Source organism: Dermacentor silvarum, chromosome 5, assembly GCF_013339745.2.
Source record: "Dermacentor silvarum isolate Dsil-2018 chromosome 5, BIME_Dsil_1.4, whole genome shotgun sequence".
Taxonomy (NCBI): domain Eukaryota; kingdom Metazoa; phylum Arthropoda; class Arachnida; order Ixodida; family Ixodidae; genus Dermacentor; species Dermacentor silvarum.
The window spans coordinates 158,520,727-158,543,051 of record NC_051158.1 but is presented as its reverse complement, the minus strand read 5'-3'; the positions used below and the strand labels follow the sequence as shown (position 1 = coordinate 158,543,051).

Here is a 22,325-nt window from a genome sequence, read left to right as displayed (position 1 = left end):
GGTTTTTGGGGGGGATGTGTTGCAGCGGACAATGAAAAAGGAATTCCCGCTAGATACGCACGGCATCAGGTACCTTGCAATAGACAACGAAGAAGGAGTACCCTTTCATCTGATTATGTTGACTGGCCTGCACAGTATATGGCGCTCACGAATGGCTGGCTTCTACTGTGAACCAGATAGATGACCGGCAAGGCTGTACTTTCGAGAGAGCATGGCTTGTTTAATAGAAGTAGAAAAACAAAAGAATGGGCTTCCCCCTGGATTGCCAGCGTGGAACCCTTGGCGACACTAAAGGAATTTTACATGACATCACCGGTCACCACGCGACTGACGGCATTATGTGCATTACAATAACAACCTTTATTGTAACCTTGTTTTGACGTCTCATTTGTGATGTGTGCTACGTGTTTTGTTGTTGAAAAACCGGCAATAAAGAAGAAAAAAGGGCGTGCTAGCTCAGTCGGTTAGAGCGTCGTGCTAATAACGCGAAGGTCGTAGGTTCGATCCCTGCGCAGGCCACGTGTTTCTTTTTGCGCGCACTCCACTGGCTCCCATGCTTATTGTTCTCTTTTTTTTTCCTTTTTGTATGCATAGACCGATCTCTCAGATTTCGCCGTGACCGTCCACGCGCACATGAAGTGACTCATCGTTGTCGTTTAATTGAGGCAGCCGTTGTCCTCGCCCGGACTGCTAGCTCAGTCCTTCCCTTTCCGGCTTTCTAGCGATACGGTCACGGAATGTCGCGCTCCGTCGGAGGGGTATCAGCGGCCCGAGCGGGTCGCGGGAACAGGTTTTTTGCTGCTTCTGAAGATTACCAAGTTATTCTGCAGAACCTGCCAACAGGAAGAACTGTGCTAAACACAGTGTTTATGCATGCTGACGTTACTGCTAGACCCTACATAGTGGAAGACTTCAGGGACACATTGCTTCATCTTGGTGTGCTGGCCGACGTTATCACGTTAGGGGCGTACCAGATGAACCAAGTCTGGGCTATCACCCTCAAGGACGCTGCGCTGCGGAGAAACTACTTGCTGCGAAGGACGTGAAGGTTAAAGAACACAAGTACCTGATAGTCGACCCTAATGACCGAGGTATTCGCTTCAAGATTCACTGGCTGCTCCACGGTGTTGCTGACGAGGATGTGTGTGCCGCGCTATCGCCGTACGGGAAGGTGGCCGACGTGTCAAGGGAAAAGTGGCGTGCGCAAGGCGTTCTCGACAAGGGCTCTGCGAGCCGTACGGTTACCTTGAAGTTGGGGCCGGGTTTCAAGATCGACGACATACCGCACCAAATCAAGGTGGCCGGTGAACCTGCGCTAATTGTTGCACCAGGCAGGGCCCCACTTTGCCTCCGTTGCAAATCTAGTGAGCATATCCGCAGAGACTGCCAGGTGCCACGTTGTGCGCTTTGCCGACGGTACGGCTATGAGGACTCCCAATGTGCGAAAAGCTACGCAAGTGCTGCAGGATCCTTGAGGGGTGATGACACGTCAGAGCACCTCATGGACGAAGCTTATGCCGAAGAAACGGCGGGAGGAGCGGGAGGTCAAACCTCAAGCGTCGAGGCGTCTTCTGGGCCGACCACGGTAGACGGGGCAGACAACAGCAAGCCTTCCGAAGAAGAGTTCCCACACCTCTCCCAAGGAGCGGATGTGAAAGATGAGCCTAAGAAGAACACCGAGGACGCTACCGAAGACGCCGAGGCGGACCGTGTTTATGGACGTCTCAGAAGCACCAAGCTCTGGTGTGGCAGCAAAGCGGGCTCACGAGGATACCAACGAGACAATGGCGAACACCGACGGTGAAGGACAACCACCAGCCAAAGCGGCTATCGTTCGGCGCCCACACTGAGACCTCGACCGAATGTGGCCACCGGTAAAAGTGTGGCGGCAACGGCGCCTACAGCGCCAACGTAGCTTAAGATCTGCCACGGCACGACGCCCTGGCATGCGGCTTTTTGCTGAGCGAACCACCACGATTCCCAGCCTTTCTTCATAATCACTATGGCTTCTATTCCTAAATCGCTAGGTATCGCGACGATTAACGTCCGAGGGCTTGCGTCTAAACGAAAACAGAGTCAGCTGTACCGATTGGGGACCGAGTTTGACCTGGACATTGTGGCGATACAGGAAACTAAAGCTGATGGTGCAGTAGAGACTGGGAACATGGTTCGACGTTTTACGTTGTCTTATGACGCTGTGGTTAGCCATGCTGTAGGGACGTCAGCAGGTTGTTGCCTTCTTTTGCGCCAGAGCTTGGGCTTATATAATACAAGCGACATTAAGTTGTGACTCAGGGAGGCTCATGATCTGCGATTTCCTTTTTGCCGCTAAGGAGTGGCGTATCATTTGTGTGTATGCACCTAAAAATGCGGAAGAGAGGCGCACCTTTTTCGAGCGTGTTAGCCAATACTGTGACTGCCAGAAACTTGTCATTATTGCCGGTGATTTCAACTGTGTGCTTTCTGCAGCAGATAAAACTAGCAGACGAGATTTCAATGACATAAGCACCGTTATTCTAAGAGAAATTGTGAATGATGTTGGTATGGAAGATGTAGGGCAATGTTTGGAAGGTACGCGAACCGTGCAATTTACTCATTTTCAAGGATCGAGTCATGCCCGATTGGATAGAATATATGCGTCTTTGGATATTATACCTTTGTGTCAACAGTATCATGTTACGCAAGTCTCCTTCAGTGATCACTGCTTAGTTTATTTTACTGTAGCAAGTCGGGAAGACTCAAGGAATAACATTAATTAGCAGTTATGGAAACTGAATTGTAAGCTGCTGAATGACGATGTTTTTGTGAAGCAACTTACTGATTTATTTAAAGAACTCAAGGGAAACAACCAAATTCCCTGGGGAGAAAGATGGGAATTATTAAAGAATCAGGTTAAAATAAAAGCACTGGAACGTGTAGTATATCAGTTTGTTTCTGTTTGCCATTACACACCGACAGTGGCGCCAGTGTTGTCACCTGTATATATATACATGCCTCTGAATAAACAGGGGGTCTTGTTCTGTTGCGGAGGTGACTGTGTTTGTGGTTCTTCTGTGGCTTCCCCCGAAACACAACAATGGAGACGAAGATGGGATCTTTTCGAGGGGCGGAACCGCACCTGATTTTTTTTTTGCCATGAGCTGTATCGGGCTCGCTCCGCCGCCCCCATTCCTGCCTGTACCCGGCCGCCCTCCTTTTCCTTGGCCGCAATGGCACCGGATGTTCGAGAACTTCCTACTGGCATCAGGAGCGTCCGACTTCAAGCCCGAACGTCACAAGACCCTGCTGATACACAGCCTTGGCGTTGAGGGTCAACGTGTCTTCTCCAGTCTACAGCTTACATCGGACGCCGCGCAGAGCGCTGAGTCAACTGCCGGCGGTAAACGTAGTGAGGATAGCGGGGACGCCGCTCAGCCTTCCGTTTGCGACGAAGCTATCGAAACCTTAAAGCAACATTTCACAAGCACAAGCAATGTCGTCGCAGAAAGGCATCGGTTTCACCGTTGTATTCAGCAGGCGAGGGAGTCTGTACAGGAGTATGTTGCTGCATTACGTGCGCTCGCCGTAGCAGGTTCTTTTGCGTCTCTGGAAGACTCGCTTCGTGACCAGTTCGTGGAAGGGGTCGCGTCACAGCACCTTCGCGAACGCCTTCTTGAGGGCTCGACCCTCTCGTTCTGCCGAGCAGTGGCATTAGCTTCACAAGTCGAACAGGCCAATGAGGGCATTCGAGAATTTGCTTCCGGCAACGTGCAGCGCATATCAGGGCACTCTCGCTTGGCGGAATGACCATAGAGGCACTGGAACCCGCCACCCTTCTTCGCGTGACGTCGCGCCCCTGCGTGCACCTCGTACCTAAGCGAGCCTGCAGCACGACAGCCGCCAACCTGCCTCGTATGGGATGAGTTGTATGGGCAACTCATCCTCGTAGAGGATGAGTTGCCCATACAACTCATCCTCTTACTGCTATCGTTGTGGTTCGCGCCAGCACCATGCCGCATCACCCCGCTGCCCTGCCCAAGGTCAACGTTGCTATCATTGTGGTCTCATTGGTCATTTCAGCGCGGTTTGCAAAAAGAAGCAACGGGCCGTTACTGTTCGCGAGCTTAGCGACCAGATATTACCCGACAATGAAACTGACAATGAAGCTGTGAACATTCTATGTGTGCGCGCGTCCGGCCGCGCCGGAATTCTAGTCGAGGTAGCAGTTGGTCACGCGACTTTAACATTCCTTATCGACTCGAGATCTTCAGTCTCCATTCTAGCGGGTGATATTTTTGATGGGCATTTTGCCGGAAAGGTGCTGCTGTCCACGCCCCGTGTGAAGCTGTTATATTATTCGAAAAAGCCTATCCCAGTGCGAGGATGCTTTCGTTCGAAAGTCTTATACAAGGAACGTGAAGCGTCGATTCTGTTCTACGTTGTCTCGCAAGGCACATCGCTTCTGGGTGTCGACGCCATTATGGCTCTTGACTTCCAGATTGATGGCTCGTCTCTCCGCTGCCTTGAGACTACTACGTCAGCTAACAGTGCTACCAACGTACAGGTTCCAGATCAAGAACCAGTTTCATCTGCACTTCTTCCAGCACAATTGCGCAATGAATTTGAATGCCTTTTCAACTCCACCCTCGGCTTAGCCAATGGGTTTGTGCATCGTGTCAAAGTACGGCTCTCGATTCCGCCCGTTGTAGCAAAACTTCGCCGCCTTCCTCTTTCACTCCGAGCCCAGGTATCTGAAGAACTTCGTCGGCTAGAGCAGTTGGGTGTGATGGAGTAGAGCACTGCACGGGCTCGGGCTTACCCGAAAGCCCGAGCCCGGCCCGGCCCGTGGGCCGGGCCGGGCCGGGTAGCACAGTTTTTTCACGGGCTCGGGCCGGGCTCGGGCACGGCGTGTGCTTTTTGACTCGGGCCCGGGCCGGGGCTCGGGTTTTTTGACGCGGGCCCGGGCCGGGGCTCGGGCTTTCTGGTGTTGTGCATGCAATGTGCAGCGAGTTATTCTCGGGTGTCTCAACTCTGAAAAACATTATTTTTTGGTCTCGGGCCGGGTTGGGGCTGGTTTCGAGTCGGGCTCGGGCCGGGCTCGGGCCTAAGGTAAAGGGGTGGCGGGCCGGGCCGGGCGGGTAACGTAGATTATTTCCGGGCCAGGGCCGGGCCCGGGTCTCGCCATAAAAGTTTTGATCGGGCTCGGGCGGGCCGCCCAACGTAAAAACGGGCCCGGGCCGGACCCGGGCTGAAAAAATCGGCCCGTGCAGTGCTCTATGATGGAGCGCATTAACGCTTCAGAATGGGGGTCTCCGATTGTTGTTGTTCAAAAAAAAAAAAAGGATGGAGGCATTCGTGTTTGTGTTGACTTACGAGAGCCTAACAAAGCTGTCGTGACGGATAGCTTCCCTCTTCCACACATCGAAGAACTCCTCCACAGTCTCGTTGGGACAGCGCATTTTTCTAAGTTAGATCTCGCATCGGCCTACTACCAGGTTTTGCTCGATCCTGAAAGCCGTGACTTGACCGCTTTCATAACTCACGATGGCCTCTTCCGCTTCAAACGCGTCTGCTTCGGGCTGGCATCCGTCCCCGCTGCATTTCAACAAATGATGTCGAAAATCCTTCAAGGATTCTCTGGTGTTTTGTTCTATATCGGCGACATCATTGTTTTTGGGAAGAGTGAACAGGAACACTTGACCAACCTGACCGCTGTACTGCGGGGCATTAAGGAAGCAGGGATCAAGTTGAATGACAAGTGCCTATTTGACGTACAAGAACTTTCCTTCTTGGGACACAGGATCACACCGCAAGGTATCTCTCCTTTGCCAGAGAAAATTGCTTCCATTATGAATACTCCAGCGCCCACGGATAGTACTAGTCTGCGCTCTTTCCTCGGACTGATCGAGTATTATGCCAAATTCGTTCCCATGCTTGCTGATGTGGTAGAACCAATGCGAGCTCTTCTCCGGAAGAACCAGCCATTCATTGGGAATGATGCTGTAGACGCCAGTTTCGCCAAGGTGAAGTTTCTGCTCTCTTCCAGCAAAGTTCTGCACATGTTTGATGCGTCCCTTTCGGTTGTAGTGTCCACTGACGCATCTGACTGCGGACTGTGTGCTGATCTCCAGCAGGTGGATGGCCACAGGCTGCGAACTGTTGCCTTTGCTTCACGCACATTTTCACAAGCAGAGAAGAAATACGGAGTAGGAGAGCGTGAAGCGCTGGCGTGTGTTTGGGCCGGTGAGCACTGGCATACGTACTTTTGGGGACGGCATTTCACGTTGCGCACGGACCACCAAGTTTTGGTCTCGCTGCTCTCTTCTCAAAGCACTGGGCGCCGCCCCCTTCGCATTGCACGGTGGTCGGAACGGCTGCTTCGCTACAATTAAATGTAGAATATCAGAAGGGGTCTGAAAATCAGGTGGCCGATGCCCTTTCCCGCCTTCCAGTTCCGTCTCCGCAGGAAAATATCTCATTTTATGAGGTTGTGTCCTTTGTTGAGTTACCGTGCCTCACTAAAGAGCAGTTTCAGCAGGCCCTTCGTGAAGACTGCATGTTGGAACAAGCCAAGCCCTACGTCGCCACATCTTGGCCTGCACATAAGAAGCTCTCGAGCGAAGTTCAGCCTTTCTTCCTGGTACGTGAAGAATTGTTCGTCGTTGACAACCTGCTCCTGCGCAGCGAACGAATCGTCGTTCCCTTGTCTCTCACACCACAAGTAAACGCTGCTGCCCATGAAGCTCACCCTGGTAAAGTTCGAACAAAGGCTCGGCTACGAGAACGGTTCTGGTGGCCAGGCATGGACAGGCAAGTGGAGCTTTCCATCCAGAACTGCAGCATCTGCCAGATGGCTGACAAAAGTGCGAAGACTGCTGCTGCTACTCCCTTGCAGCCAGTACCCCTGCCAGAACGTCCATGGCAGAAGCTTGCCGTTTACATCGTCGGCCCTATGGAGAGAGCACCACATGACTACAGATACGCCAATACGATCATCGACCATTTTTCCAAATCGCCCGAGGTTCGATTCTGCAGTGAAGTATCATCCCGCACCGTCATAAACTTTTTGCTTTCTGTGTTCTCCCGTGAAGGCTATCCGTAAGTGGTAGTCTGTGACAACGGGCCCCAGTTCTCATTTGTGGAGTTCATTGAGTTCCTCAAAGATCGCGCTATCCACATTGCGCACTCTTCTGTTTACTACCCGCAAGCGAACGGACTTGTCGAGCGGTTTAACCGTGTCTTCAAGAATTTTGTGCAGGTCGCCATGCTGGAACAGCGTCCGCTTCGCCAAGCAGTAACCGAGTATTTGGGCATATATCGCTGCACGCCACATGCCACTACGGGAGTTGCACCGTCTGTTCTCCTACACGGATGGCGACCGAGAACACGCCTCGACGTTGTGGGTCACCCGTCACCAGTTTTCTTCAGCGATCCTGTTTCCGAACTTCATCGTCTGCGCCAACGAGTTAAGAGCAGGCAAGACTACAGCAAAGACACATACCGTCGCATGGCCGCGAAGACGACAACAGTGTCTGTCGGTGATTACGTCAGAATTAAGAAACCTGGAATATCAGTTAAGGGAGACCTCACGTTTAGCCAACCGCGGAAGGTAGTCCGCCAACAAGGTCCATCATCGTTTCGGCTTGATGATGGACGAACCTGGAACGCGTCGAAGCTATCCAGGGTACCTGCAGCTTCAGCCACATGGAATCTGCCGCATAATGCTGTGTCTGAACCCGTGACTCCGTCGTCGGCATCTCAGCAATCCAACGACTACACCTCAACAACTCAACCCGAAGCCTCGCCAGCTACGCCCACGCTACGAGCTCCAGCGCCAGCTGTGTCGGAGGACCCTGTGTTTCAACGTCGGGTAGAACCACTGAGGAAGAGAAAGCCTCGAAATTGATACCGGGACCACATGTAGCTTGTCTGCTAGGTGCAGACGGGTGCAGTGCCAGAGAACTTCGAGTACATGTAGCTTGTGTGCTAGGTGCAGACGGGTGCAGTGCCAGAGAACTTGGAGTGCTGCATGAACTGTGTGCAGACGGTTGCGTGTCTCTGCGAGCGTTTATTTTTTGTTGTTGTATTGCTTGTTCTAGGCCTTCTTGTTGTTCCATACAGTGAAGAGCACATGCTATGTATGGTTGCAGATAATTTTAAAATTTTGTAAACACTGTATATCAATACTAATCTACTAACTACTAACTATTACTTACATTGTTATTGTAAGGAGGGGAATATGTAGTATATCAGTTTCAGTTTCTGTTTGCCATTACACGCCGCCAGTGGCGCCAGTGTTGTCACCTGTAGATATACATGCCTCTGAATAAACAGGGAGTCTTCTTCTGTTGCGGCCGTGACTGTGTTTGTGGTTCTTCTGCGGCTTCCGCCGAAACACAACAGAACGTTCAAGTGCAGTAGCTAGAGAAGCAAGATTTCAAGAAAAAACACTACGCACGAACCTTCAACTGCTACTTAATCAAGAATCACTCAGACTGGGTGAATTTATGGACGATATACGAGTGGTGAAGCGCAAGCTGGAGCTTATCGATACCGAACGATACCGTGGCGCCTTAATACGCGCAAGAGCTGAAAGGCTGATAAGCGGAGAATCACCGACGAAAAGAGCGTTGAGGGCGGAAAAGTGGCATGCGCGAAGGCAGAAAATAGTAGGAATTGAACGTGCAGGTGTGATCAATAAGTATACTGACGAAATTGTTAGAACGTTTTCAGAGTACTATCGTGCGTTGTTGGCTCGCAGCGTAGTTGATATCGACCGTTTCAAGCGTGAGTTTGTTTCCTTGATGACACGGTTGGACGATGTGACAAGAGAAGCTTTGGAGCTGCCCATCACAAATGAAGAGGTGGATTTTGCGATAGCAAACATGAACTTAGGGAAATCGCCGGGCCCAGGCGGCCTTGGTGCAGCGTTTTATAAAACACTTAAGGGAACAGTCTCTCCAATCCTAACGCGTATTTATAACGAAGCTTACAAGCTTAAGTCGCTACCTCCATCTTTTGTTACTGCGTCGTATATACGAGTCTTATACCTAAATCTGATGATACAATAAAATTACGAAATGTAACTGCCTATCGACCCATAAGCTTGACAAACAGTGATTATAGAATCTTCATGAAAGTGTTGGCTAAGAGATTACAAACTGTTATCTCGGAAATTGTAGGAAGCATCAGACATGCGGCATTAAAGGGTGCTCCACCACTACTAATGCACATGTGGCACGTTCTATTCTGGAGTGTTGTGATGTTACGGGTGCTGGAGTAGCCATGCTGCAGATAGACTTAAAGAAGGCGTTTGATAGGGTTCCCCATGACACTCTCTTGTGAGTACTAGACCATGTCAATGTAGGCCACGTTATTAGAGAAGGCGTCGCGATGGCGTATAGCTCGTTACGACGCAGTTAATAGTGAATAAAGTGATTGGTGAGCGCGTACCAGTGCTACGATCTCTGCGCCAAGGGTGCCCAATATCAGCATTGCTATTTTGTTTGTACATCGAATCTTTGTCTACATGTTATTGCAAGCGAGCATATACGTGGGCTTAAACTGCAACAGGTAGAAGTGAGCTTGCTGGCCCATGCCGACGACATTGCCGCTCTTTGTATGGATTATGACAGTGTTCTGCATGTTGTTAAAACTGTGGAAATGTTTTGTCTCTCAAGTGGAAGCTGCGCGAACTGGGGAAAGCCTCTGGGGTTTTGGCCCGGCTATTGGCCCTAAGCCAGACTCTTTCGCGAATTTAACATTTGTTACCACTCCGGTTAAATATTTGGGAGTGCCTTTAGAAAATTATCAGGACAGCGAACCTTAGTGACGCAACGAAATTGGCCACTTACGCGAGAAAACCAATAACTGGAATGGCTGGAATCTGTCAGTCTTTGCAAGAGCGACAGTATGCAACTTAGTTTTTATAAGTAAGCTGTGGTATGTAATGCAAGTGATACACTGTTCAAGAATGAATGTCCAGAAACTTCACAGAATAGTTGCAGTGTTCGTTTTCGTCTCCTCATGGGAGCGAACAAGCAGAACCAATTTGTTTAGGCGAGTCCGTGATGGCGGGTTGGCGTTAGGCCATTTGTATCTACGTCAAATAGTTATTCGGTTTATGTTCTTCAGAGACGTAAAAGATCCCTTCCTTCGAACATTGTGCCAGGTTCGGTTGGGTAATGCCCTACCAGATCTTGTTGTCTCAACGGATCACATCCACGGTTGCATTCGGGGTTATTTAAAAGAGGTTTTTATGTCCACCCGGTTTTTGTGTGCGCGGTTTTCTACAAACTACTTAAGTGATGTGGGTCGGAAAAAGTTATACAGAGACCTGTGTAATGTGGTGTTACCTGTGCCGCTATATAGATCTTTGTACAGTACCTCAAGAGGAAAGGATGTGCTTAAGCGTGTCAAGAAAATGATGGTACCTCCAGGCGTTAAAACTTCTTTCTTTCGCTTACACACTGGGACACTGACCGTCAAGACATGGATGGCAGAAAGGGGACTTTTTGTGCCCTAGGGAGTACACTGCCAAATATGTAAGCGAGACGAAACTATTTATCATGTGTTTTTAGAGTGTTGGGACGCGGTATTCCTGTGGGACACTCTACAGAGGACCCTTAAGTAAGATTTTCCGCTGCACCCTCAAGGAATCCGTTTCTTGGCTATCGATAACGAAGATGGAGTACCTTATGATTTAATTATGCTCATTGTATTGCACGGTGTCTGGAGATGTCGCATGGCCGTCCGGAATGCAGACGTTGACGCCAGAGCAGCTCGCCAATACTTCAAAGAAAGTATTCACAGATACGTAGAAGAACAAAATGCACGAATACCTGTGCCACTCTGGTTGCCTTGTGTAGAATTGCTTTTGAATATGAAATTTATTTAGAGTTACTTTCTCCAAGACAGGAGAATCCTTTTAGCATTTGACTACTTTTATGTATTTCAGTCCTGTATTTTTTGTAACTGGCAATAAAGCAAAAAAAAAAAAGGCCTGCTAGCTCAGTCGCTTATAGCGTCGTGCTAATAACGCGAAGGTCGTAGGTTCGATCCCTGCGCAGGCCATGCGTTTCGTTTTGTGCGCACTCCAGTGGCTCCCATGCTTATTGTTCTCTTTTTTTTCTTTTTGAATGCATAGACCGATCTGTCAGATTTCGCCGTGACCGTCCACGCGCAGATAAAGTGACTCACCGTTGTCGTTTAATTGAGGCAACCGTTGTCCTCGCCCGGCGTGCTAGCTCGAAGGTCGGATTGCCATGCTACAGTTAGACCTTGAAAAGGCATTTCATAAGGCTACACACGAAATTTTGTTATTAATACTGGCACACACCAATGTAGGTTCTGTCATTATAGACGGTGTCCCTATGGCTTATGTAGGCTGTACCACTAAACTAGTAATAAATGCGCAACTTAGTGAAAGTATAACAGTTACTTCTAGTCTACGCCAAGGATGTCCAGTCTCGTCTTGGTTATTTGCTCTGTATGTAGAACATTTCTGTTTAAAGATTTTTCAGAACCCCACTATTCAAGGCTTCCGATACTGTAATAAGGAAGTCAAAGCGTTAGCATATGCCGACGACATTGCTGTGTTTTGCTCAGACATAAAAAAGTGTTCAAATAGTAGTGAAAGAGACTACAGCCTTTTGTGAAGCCACAGGAAGTGTTGTCAACTGGACAAAGAGTCTCGGCATTTGGTATGGAAACTGGCCAGTCACACCAGAGGTGTAGTGCAACATGCAATGGTCGAATTCACCAAATGTATACCTTAGAGTGCCATTGCAACACCATAATTCAACGACTGGTTATTGCCTTGAGGAAGCTGATAGAGTAAGAGACCAGACGCAGAAATGGTGTGGTCACAAATTCTCAGTATTTACAAGAGCAAATGTGTGCAATACATTTCTAGTGGTCAAAATATTCGATGTATTGCAGGTATTGAGTATGACAAGAATGACAATACAGAAACTCCACCGAGTGTTTGCAGTTTTTATTTGGAGCTCCAGTTGGGAGCGCACAAGCCGATGCAATCTGTTTCATGCAGTGCGGAATGGCGGACTAGGGCTGTCACATTTGTTCTTGAAACAAGTAGTTTCAAGATTTATCTTTTTGCGCAATCAGAGTGATACATTTTTGAGAACTGTAATACAAGTACGCCTGCATGACCATCTTGCGGATTATGTTGTGTCAAGCAGCGCTGCAACACATGGTGCACTACCATGTTTCCTGCGCGAGGTAGTGGCTGCTTATCGCATTGTTGCATTGTTCGCGCGCATTTTTCTCTTGAATACCTTTGCATTGTAGGAAGGAAAAAGTTGTGTAAAAATTTAGGTGATGTTTTTCTCCCGACACCTTTATATAGGGCAAACTATTATTTGGGTGTTGAAAGAAACGTGTTGAAAAGAGTTAAGCTAATGCCTGTACGAAGCTCTGCGAAAACATTTTTCAATTGCACACAGAAAGGCTCCCTGTGAAGCCATGGCTTCAAAGCAAGGGTATTTTTGTTCTCTGGACAATAAACTGCAGAATATGCCAGAAACAGGAAACTAGTGAGCATATATTTCCGGATTGCCACGATGCACGATTTTTGTGGGACATTCTTCAGCGCACAATTAAAAAGATTTATTACTATCACTATTTGGTATTCGGTTCTTGTCTTATGACGAAACAGGGGGCGTTCCTAGTGATATGGTTATGTTGCTTTGCATGCATGCACTTTGGAAAACACGGATGGCAGATAGATATGCTGACATTGATGCACGACCAGCGGGACAGTATTTCATGGAAAGTGTTATCTGTACAAGAGATGTACTGAAATTGGTGGTCAACGCTTCTCAATGGGTGACGCAATTGGATGAACTCGCGTCACTAAAACCTTTTTAAAATTGCATCATGCTTGAGACTAGCTGATGTATTTTACCTTTTGAAATATTTCTCACTTGTATTATTGCATGTAGCTGAAAACGGAACTAAAAAAAAGGCCTGCTAGCTGGATTGTGCTTCCGGCCACCGAGCGTGACGGACGTGTGGTGACGGGCTCCGTAGGAGCGGCTTCAGCGGCCATGCCTGGCCGCGGTAACAGGGCTACCGAAGAGGAAAGTTCATACCCGGTTGTTTTGCCAGGACTGCCTACAGGGCGTTTCGTTGTAAATACAGTTTTTTTTTTTGCACGCCGATATCAGGGCCCGCCCGTATCGGGTCGAGGATTTCCGGGACACGTTAGCTCAGCATGAGCTGCTCGCCGATGTTATCGCCCTGGGGGCGTATCGGATGAGCCACGTCTGGGCCGTTACTCTTAAGGATTCTGAAGCGGTAACGAAGATTGTCAGCGTCGGTGAGCTACTTGTGAAAGGAAACCGCTGCCTGGTGATTGATCCCGCGAACCAGGACGTGCGACTCAACCTTCACTGGCTGCTACACAACGTGCCGGACGAAGACGTACGAGCCGTCTTTGCGTCATACGGGAAAGTCACCGAAGTTTCCCGGGAGCGTTGGCGTGTGCGGGGCATGTCAGAGAAGGGCTCCACAACGAGGCTCGTCACACTTAAGCTGAAAACTGGCGTGAAGCTCGACGACTTGCCGCACCAGCTCAACGTTAGCGGCGAGTTGGCGCTCGTCGTCGTACCAGGTAGGCCTCCGTTATGCCTTCGCTGTCGTAATACGGGCCACATCCGTAAAATTGTCGGGTCCCACGTTGCAGAGCCTGCCGATGGTTCGGCCACGAAGACGACCAATGTGCCCGCACTTATGCGAGCATCGCGGGCCCCAGTACAAGTGAAGACTCGTCTGAGCTGCTAATGGACGAGGCGGACGCAGAGGATGCAGCCCGTGAAACTGGGCAACGAGCGACGCGGGATAGGCCTACGTTGACGCCACTGACGAAGCAGAGTGCGACGACGTCCAATGCCGTAGCGGCGGCCGTACAAGTGCAACGTGACGTTCAGCCGGAATACGACGGCACGCTAGAGGATAAGACGACAGCTGCGGACAAAACTCCCGACAACGTGGAGCCTAGGAACCCCGAGACCATGGATTTCAGCCAGGAGGCTGCCGCCCTGACAGCTGGGAAGCGCTCCCGCGAGGAGTTCGTCGGTAAAAAGCAAGAGCCGGGTGGTGGCAGTGACGAGCCGCCGCCGAAAACCCCAGGAATTCGGCGCTCTGATTTAAAACCGCTGCCCAACTTAGCGGCCGAGACACGGCAGGCGGACAAACCACCTCCGTAGTCTTGCAATGTGTTCCTGTGCGGGTGTGAGTGGGTGCGTGTGTGGTTCTTCCCCGGTTGTGGCGGCAAGTGTATCCACTAGACAGTTTGCACGGGTTTGGAACTGCCGGGAAAGGAATGCCTGCCGGTTTTCCCGACGCCTGCACACGGACCTGAGGAAGGGCGATGCCGTACAGTGCTCCCGGCGGGACCAAGTATGGTGTTCAATGTATTTCCACAGGTCTCTTTTCCTAACGCATGGCGATGAAACTGGACGTAGCATTACGCGTAGCGACTCTGAATGTCAGGGGCCTTCGTGCACGAAGGTGTCAATGTCAACTTAATTGTCTTCTCGCTGACAACGCGCTGGACATCGTAGCCGTTGAAGGGACGAAGATTGACAGCGAAGAATTTGCTGAGCGTATGGTGTCCACCTTTCGTGCACACTTCAATGTCTGCGTTTGCCATTCTGTTGGCACATCGGGTGGGTGCGTCCTGTTTCTCCGCAATATGTCACTCCGCAAACTCAGCAAACTATGTCACTATAGTTTAGGCATCATCGTGGAGTCAATTTTTTCTTGTCCGAGTGGTCCCCTTCTCGTACTAGACTTTATGTTTTCGAAGTTATGTTGGCGCATTATATGCGTGTATTCACAAAATGTAGACTCTGAACGCCGTGTTTTTTTAATCGTCTAGAGTGCTACATTGTTTGTCACAAACTGCTTTTGCTTGTGGGCGATTTCAACTGTGTGTGTGCCGCTGCCGATAGAGTGAAGTGTACGCCTGTGCGTGATAGGAGCGCACAAGTGTTAAACGGTCTGGTTCATGAAAATGGCTTAGAGGATATTGGCAGCATATTCACCTACAGGAACAGACCGCAATATACGCACTTTCAACGAGATAGCTATGCCAGACTTGATAGGATTTACGCATCCATTGAACTTGTACCCCTTTGCACAGATTACAAAGTTGAACCTGTGGCTTTTAGCGATCATTGCCTGGTGATCGCAAATTTTGGTGCGAAAGAAAGGAGTACGCGCTTCAGCTGGAATCTCTGGAAATTAAACGCTAAACTCTTGGAGGACGAGGGATTTGTAAAGGACATTGAAGATGAAATGCAGAAGCTGCTCGAGGAGCGGTCCAGTATCTTTGCGGTTCAGTGGGAAGACTTCAAGGAGTGGCTAAAAAGTAAAGCCATAGAAAAGAGCAGCTTCAACCGACACAAAGAAAAGCAAGAGGAAAAGGCAGCGCGCGAGCAACTGCAGTTCTTAATAAGCATGGAGAGTACCGAGCCTGGGAAATATGCGAAAAATATAAGGGATGTAAAAACCAGCTTGAAAGATTAGACAGTGATAGGTACAAATCAGCAGTTATACGCGCAAGAGCACAGAAACTGTGGGCCGGTGAAACACCAACGAAGCGAGCTTTAACAGATGAAAAACGATACGCTTGCCAAAAACAAATCAGGCAGATAAGAAACGGTAATGAAATTTCAAGCGATGCTAATGTAATCCAGCAGGTATTTAAAGAGTACTTCAGCGACCTTCTTGGCCATGCGAGAGAGATGGGTGATGCTTTCTGTTCTGATTTTTTGTCTCTCCTGCCAAGACTTGAGGACAATGTAAAGAAGCGTCTTGAGATGCCCATAACGGAAAACCAAATTGAAGCTGCAATAGAAGACCTAAAGAATGGCAAAGCTCCAGGACCTGATGGGCTTGGTGCCGAGTTTTACAGAACATTTAAGCCCATAGTCGCTCAGTTACTATTACGAGTGTTGACTGAGGCGTATGAACGAAAGCAAGTACCACTGTCATTCACCACGTCGCACATAGTGTTGATCCCAAAATCAGATGACTCAGAGAAGCGTTTGTTGGTGGGGTCCTATCGCCCGATCAGCCTCACCAACGTTGATTCCAAAATATACATGAAGGTCCTAGCGAAGAGATTACAGGGCGTGATAACGAAATTGGTTGGACCGCATCAGACTTGCGGAATCAAGGGACGTAGCATAGCCACGAATGTACACGTCGCACGTACAGTTTTAGAATGCTGTGATGCGCTGGGGGATCGAATTGAAATTATGCAACTAGATCTGGCAAAAGCCTTTGATCGCGTTTCACATGATATTTTTTGCATACTAGAGCACGCTAACGTAGGACGGGTGATCATAGAAGACGTCAGAATGGCGTATGCAAACTGCACTACGCGCATCATTGTAAATGGTGACCTCTCAGACAAGCTGGTAGTGCGTTCGTCAGTAAGGCAGGGATGCCCATTGTCGCCCCTTCTGTTTGCGGCATACCTAGAACCACTCGGTTTGGCTGCAATCAAGAGTGAACGCATCTCAGGCTTTCGTTTACAGTCAGCACATGTCAAAATCCTCGCTTATGCGGACGACATTGCAGTATTCTGTTCAAACAGAGACAGTATTACTGAAGTGATCAGCGTGGTTGAGGAATTTTGCAAGCAAACGGGGTGCCTGATAAACTGGGATAAGAGCTCTGGTTTTTGGCATGGTGACTGGGAAACGATGCCCGATCATTTCGCGCGACTGCGATTGTCTTGTCTGCCAACGCAGTATCTCGGTGTCCCCCTTCAGTGTTATCGAGAACGAAGTGAATGTTGGAATGAGCAAGGGCGAGGGAGAAAGCAGATGCATGGCAGGGGAGGCAGTTATCAATGTTTTCGCGCGCCTCCGTCTGCAATCTTTTCCTTGTATCCAAAATATGGTACATTATGAATGTTTTGTGTGCAACACGGACCAGTATTCAAAAGATGCACCGCGTTTTTGCAGTTTTTATTTGGGCGTCTAACTGGGAGAGAACCAGTCGTACCAACTTGTTTCTTGGACTTGTGCACTTATTTCTGCGTCAAGTTGTGTCGCGTTTTATATTCCTCCGTGATCAAAGGGATACTTTTCTGAGGACTGCTATCCAAGTGAGGTTACAGAGACATCTCCCAGAAATCGTTGTTTCCTCGTGTGAGAGTATGCATGGGGCTATCAGTGGGTACATGCGAGAGGTTGTACTTTCTTTGCGGCTATTGCATGTGTGTCTTTCTATTGAGTACTTGTGCAATGTTTCGAAACAAAATCTGTATAAGAATCTTGTGGACACAATGTTGCCGATTCCTATTTATCGTTTACCTAACCATGGAGGCCCAGGGCAAGATGTCCTGAAGCGAGTTAAGAGAATGCCGGTTAACCCATCCGTGAAATCCTTTTTCTTTAAGTTCCACTCTAACACACTTCCTGTTAAGACGTGGCTGCATGCAAAGGGGATTTTCGTCCCATGGACGACTAACTGCCTCCTATGCAAAAAGCCTGAGACAGTAGAGCATGTGTTTCTTGACAGCTGGGACCCAACTTTTCATTGGGATGTCCTCCAACGAACAGTCAAAAAAGATTTTCCCCTGGATCCATATGGCATCAGGTTCTTGCCCATCGCAAATGAAGCGGAAGTACCATTTGACCTAATCATGCTTTTGGGCCTCCACAGTCTGTGGAAGACGCGAATGCAAGAGCGACATGCTGATGTTAACGTCAGTTCGACGCGCGAAAACTTTATTGAAAGTGTTGTGGCCCTTAGGGAAGTGTATCGGGCGCAAGCTGAACCGCCCGAATGGATTTCTGTCCTCGATGACTTGGCTGTTATGAAAAGATTTTTCCTTCCTACGTCAGCCGAAGTAGGCTGATGTTTTTATCATTTGTACTTTTGTTGTTTTGACTGTCACAATCGGCAATAAAGAAAAAAAAAAGCCGCCGTTGTCCTCGCCCGGCCTGCTAGCTCAGTCGGTTAGAGCGGCGTGCTAATAACGCGAAGGTCGTAGGTTCGATCCCTGCGCAAGCCACGCATTTCTCTTTGCGCGAACTCCAGTGGCTCCCATGCTTATTGTTCTCTTTTTTTTTCTTTTTGAATGCGTAGACGCATCTCTCAGATTTCGCCGTGACCGTCCACGCGCACATAAAGTGACTCATCGTTGTCGTTTAGTTGAGGCAGCCGTTGTCCTCGCCCGGCCTGCTAGCTCAGTCGGTTAGAGCGTCGTGCTAATAACGCGAAGGTCGTAGGTTCGATCCCTGCGCAGGCCACGCATTTCTTTTTGTGCGAACTCCAGTGGCTCCCATGCTTATTGTTCTCTTTTTTTTTTTCTTTTTGAATGCGTAGACGGATCTCTCAGATTTCGCCGTGACCGTCCACGCGCACATAAAGTGACTCATCGTTGTCGTTTAGTTGAGGCAGCCGTTGTCCTCGCCCGGCCTGCTAGCTCAGTCGGTTAGAGCGTCGTGCTAATAACGCGAAGGTCATAGGTTCGGTCCCTGCGCAGGCCACGCATTTCTTTTTGTGCGAACTCCAGTGGCTCCCATGCTTATTGTTCTCTTTTTTTTTCTTTTTGAATGCGTAGACGGATCTCTCAGATTTCGCTGTGACCGTCCACGCGCACATAAAGTGACTCATCGTTGTCGTTTAGTTGAGGCAGCCGTTGTCCTCGCCCGGCCTGCTAGCTCCGTCGGTTAGAGCGTCGTGCAAATAACGCGAAGGTCGTAGGTTCGATCCCTGCGCAGGCCACGCATTTCCTTTTTTGCGAACTCCAGTGGCTCCCATGCTTATTGTTCTCTTTTTTTTTTCTTTTTGAATGCGTAGACGGATTTCTCAGATTTCGCCGTGACCGTCCCCGCGCACATAAAGTGACTCATCGTTGTCGTTTAGTTGAGGCAGCCGTTGTCCTCGCCCGGCCTGCTAGCTCAGTCGGTTAGAGCGTCGTGCTAATAACGCGAAGGTCGTAGGTTCGATCCCTGCGCAGGCCACGCATTTCTTTTTGTGCGAACTCCAGTGGCTCCCATGCTTATTGTTCTCTTTTTTTTTCTTTTTTAATGCGTAGACGGATCTCTCAGATTTCGCCGTGACCGTCCACGCACACATAAAGTGACTCATCGTTCTCGTTTAGTTGAGGCAGCCGTTCTCCTCGCCCGGCCTGCTAGCTCTGTCAGTCATTCTGCTTCGGGCCACCGAGCGTGACGGTTCGTGGGATCATGGCCTCTTCAAGGGCAGCGACTGCGGTTACTTTTGGCCGCGGAAACAGGTAGAGCAACGACTAAGAAATGGAATACCAGTTTATTTTGCCTCAACTGTCAAAAGGACGAATAGTGAATAACACCGTGTTTCTGCATGGTGATGTAAGAGCGAGGCCTTACAAGGTCGAAGATTTTAGGGATGCCCTAACGCCTACGAGCCTGCTGCCGCAAATTGTGTGCCTCGGGGCCTACCAAGTTAATCATGTGTGGGCGGTGACCCTCAGTGACGCAGCTGCAACGAAGCGCCCGCTGGCCTTGAACGAACTTCAGGTGAAAGGGCGGCGATGTGTGATGGTCGACCCTCAGGATCAGCAGGTGAAGCTCAGACTTCACTGGCTGCTGCACGGTGTGGCCGAAGAAGACGTCCGGACTGCATTGGCGGCCTTCGGCAAGGTAGAAGAGGTGAGTCGAGAGAAGTGGCGTGTCCAAGGGGTCGCAGACAAATGTTCCACCACGAGGACTGTTCTTCTCAAGCTGAAGAGCTGCCTGAAAGTGGAAGATATTCCTCACCAGATACGTGTTGCCGGAGAGTTGGCCTTGGTGGTGGTACCCGGTCGGCCGATGCAGTGCCTCCGCTGCCAAGGCACTGGGCACGTGCGGCGGGAGTGTAAGGTGCCACGCTGCTCCCGGTGCCGACGTTACGGGCACATTGACACCGAATGCGTCAAGACCTACGCTACCGCGACAGGCCCAGCAGCGAGTCAAGAGGCAGCAGAACTCGTCATGGATGTGGTCGAGACCGAAGACGCTGCTAAGGGAGCCGGAGACCTTGTGCACCCAGCGACAGGTGCCGGGTCGCTACCGGAGGGCGTTGACGCCAAGGGAAATGAAACTACGGAGCAAGTGACTGCGCCGGCACGGGTCGACGTGGAAGCTGTCCATGCAAAGGAAGGCGCAAGTGAAGACGAAGGGGACGACGACGATGCAGCGATGCAACAGGGCGAGGCCGCTAACGACGGTGACCGGGCTGCTAGTCTCGGAGCCACCTTCAAGCGTCCCCGTGATGAGGCCGAGGACAAGGACAACGCGGCAACCAGCTCCAGTGATGGGCCGCCGGCGAAATCGCCTCTTGGGAGGCGGTCGAGCTTCAAACCAAAGCCGAACGTTCCGTCCGACAGAAAGCATGGAGACAAAGCCCAGCAGACAAACAACGACGAGAAATCGGGCGGTCCCGGAGACGGCTAGCCGACGGCTGGTCGTGAGGGGTAAGCACCATGCTCCGGGCCTACCTCATTCTCTAGTTCATCATGGCTCCTAATCCGTCACTCAGTATTGCCACTCTAAACGTTAGAGGGCTGGCGGCTAGGCGTAGGCAGATTCAAGTCCTACGGTTGGCCACTGACCAAGACATAGACGTTCTAGCTGTCCAGGAGACCAAGGTAGACGGGGAGGAGGAGACCGGGAGCATGGTGAGGCGTTTCACGACCAGATATTATGCGGTGGTGAGCGACGCGGTAGGGACGTCAGCTGGATGCATCCTGTTTATTAAGAAGTCACCCGACCTTGTAGTTGAAAGTGTATTTTCATGTCAATCGGGAAGAATGGTTGCTTGCGATTTTGTTTGTGCTGGAGTCGAATTCCGAGTTATGTGCATATATGCGCCAAATGTTGTAGAAGAGCGTGCTGTATTTTTTTCGGATATTTTTCGGTACATTAGCCGTGAAAAGTGCATGTTTTTGTTGGGGGATTTCAACTGTGTTTTGAGGGCTCGGGATCGATCCAATAATGCCGGTATTCGAGATAAAAGCAGTCACATACTTTCTAAGTTGATTATTGGTAGTGAACTAGACGATGTATGTGACTGTCTGGAGGGGGAGCGGGAGGGGATGTACACACGATTTCAAGGCAGTAGTCATGCGCGGTTAGACCGCTTGTACATGTCACAAGACATGATTCCAATGTGCCACAGTTATTCTGTCGCACCTGTGTCGTTCTCAGATCACTGCTTGGTGAAGTGTCACATAGGTATGAAGAAGAAGGAATCATCTTTTAACTGGGACCTATGGAAAATGAATGCCTTACTACTAAAAGACGAGGCATTTGTAGAGGCAATACATGAGGCCGTTATGGAAGTATGCGATGAAAGTACTGAAACTATAGCAGAGAAATGGGAATGGTTCAAACAAAAGGTAAAAATGAAAGCAATAGAAAGGTCGAGCTGCTTAAAGTTTGAGAGGGAAATGAAAGAACGAGAGTTACGAAAGATACTTAATCAGCTGATAGCGCTGGAGTGCGAAGAGCCAGGGGCGTATAAGCAAGATATGCGAACCATCAAAGAAAAAATGTCACAGTTTCGCCCTAAGGGCGAATCAATGAATGCGATAGCAACACAGCAATGTCATGCGAAGTAAGGTGAGCGGCCTTGGTAGCAATATGAATTGTAGTAAACATGAGCTGATTAAGTAAGCAGGTGTGCTGCGGCGTAAGTAGACCGACATGAAGAGAGACTCTATGACCACGAGAAGGCGCGTGTGAAACGGTGGTGTTGATGAGAAGCGCTTACCGTGGGCAGCGCGTGCGAGGGGACACACCTGTAGTGCTGCACTGCCGATCTGGGCAGCATTGCATGTGTAGCGTGCGTTGGAAAATGTGGCCCGACTATTACTAACTGAATGAACAAGCGTGGTGTGAGCGCGCACAAACAAACATAAATAGATCACACTGAATGACTGCAGCCAACGACTGTCAAAACGCTGGAAGCGGGCGAAGGTACGTGCGGTCTATCGCTTCAACGGAAACTGAGCGGCGAAATAAAGGTCAGAGCCGTGTGGAGATAAGAGACGGTGCGGTAGAACTAGAGTGTACTAGACAATGGTCGAGTGGGCCGAACGGCGCTCTCCCGCTGAGGCGCCGCGTGTGGAAAAATAGTGCGAGGGCGCTGCGAGCGAACTGGATTGGGCGGAGACGCGCTCCGCGGCATATTCAACGTACTTTCGCTGCGGGCGCCGAGGCCGATTGCGCATAGTACGCTCTTAAAATAGCGCTTTATTTCAACTGCAACTTTATGTTTACACCATTTTGCCAAACATATATATTTGAAGCATAGATTATACAACGCGACGTCTCCAA

General features: G+C 49.7%; 7 non-coding genes across 7 annotated transcripts; all 7 read left to right on the top strand.

Moving 5' to 3' along the window:
* Nucleotides 1–445: 445 nt before the first annotated feature.
* Nucleotides 446–519, top strand: Trnai-aau (transfer RNA isoleucine (anticodon AAU)). Its single transcript has one exon. It is a non-coding gene; the product is annotated as a tRNA-Ile (tRNA).
* Nucleotides 520–10,978: 10,459 nt separating this feature from the next.
* Trnai-aau (transfer RNA isoleucine (anticodon AAU)) lies at nt 10,979–11,052 on the top strand. Its single transcript has one exon. It is a non-coding gene; the product is annotated as a tRNA-Ile (tRNA).
* A 6,908-nt stretch (nt 11,053–17,960) lies between these two features.
* Trnai-aau (transfer RNA isoleucine (anticodon AAU)) lies at nt 17,961–18,034 on the top strand. The gene has a single exon. It is a non-coding gene; the product is annotated as a tRNA-Ile (tRNA).
* A 164-nt stretch (nt 18,035–18,198) lies between these two features.
* Nucleotides 18,199–18,272, top strand: Trnai-aau (transfer RNA isoleucine (anticodon AAU)). Its single transcript has one exon. It is a non-coding gene; the product is annotated as a tRNA-Ile (tRNA).
* A 166-nt stretch (nt 18,273–18,438) lies between these two features.
* Trnai-aau (transfer RNA isoleucine (anticodon AAU)) lies at nt 18,439–18,512 on the top strand. Its single transcript has one exon. It is a non-coding gene; the product is annotated as a tRNA-Ile (tRNA).
* A 164-nt stretch (nt 18,513–18,676) lies between these two features.
* Nucleotides 18,677–18,750, top strand: Trnai-aau (transfer RNA isoleucine (anticodon AAU)). Its single transcript has one exon. It is a non-coding gene; the product is annotated as a tRNA-Ile (tRNA).
* A 165-nt stretch (nt 18,751–18,915) lies between these two features.
* Nucleotides 18,916–18,989, top strand: Trnai-aau (transfer RNA isoleucine (anticodon AAU)). Its single transcript has one exon. It is a non-coding gene; the product is annotated as a tRNA-Ile (tRNA).
* Nucleotides 18,990–22,325: the final 3,336 nt, after the last annotated feature.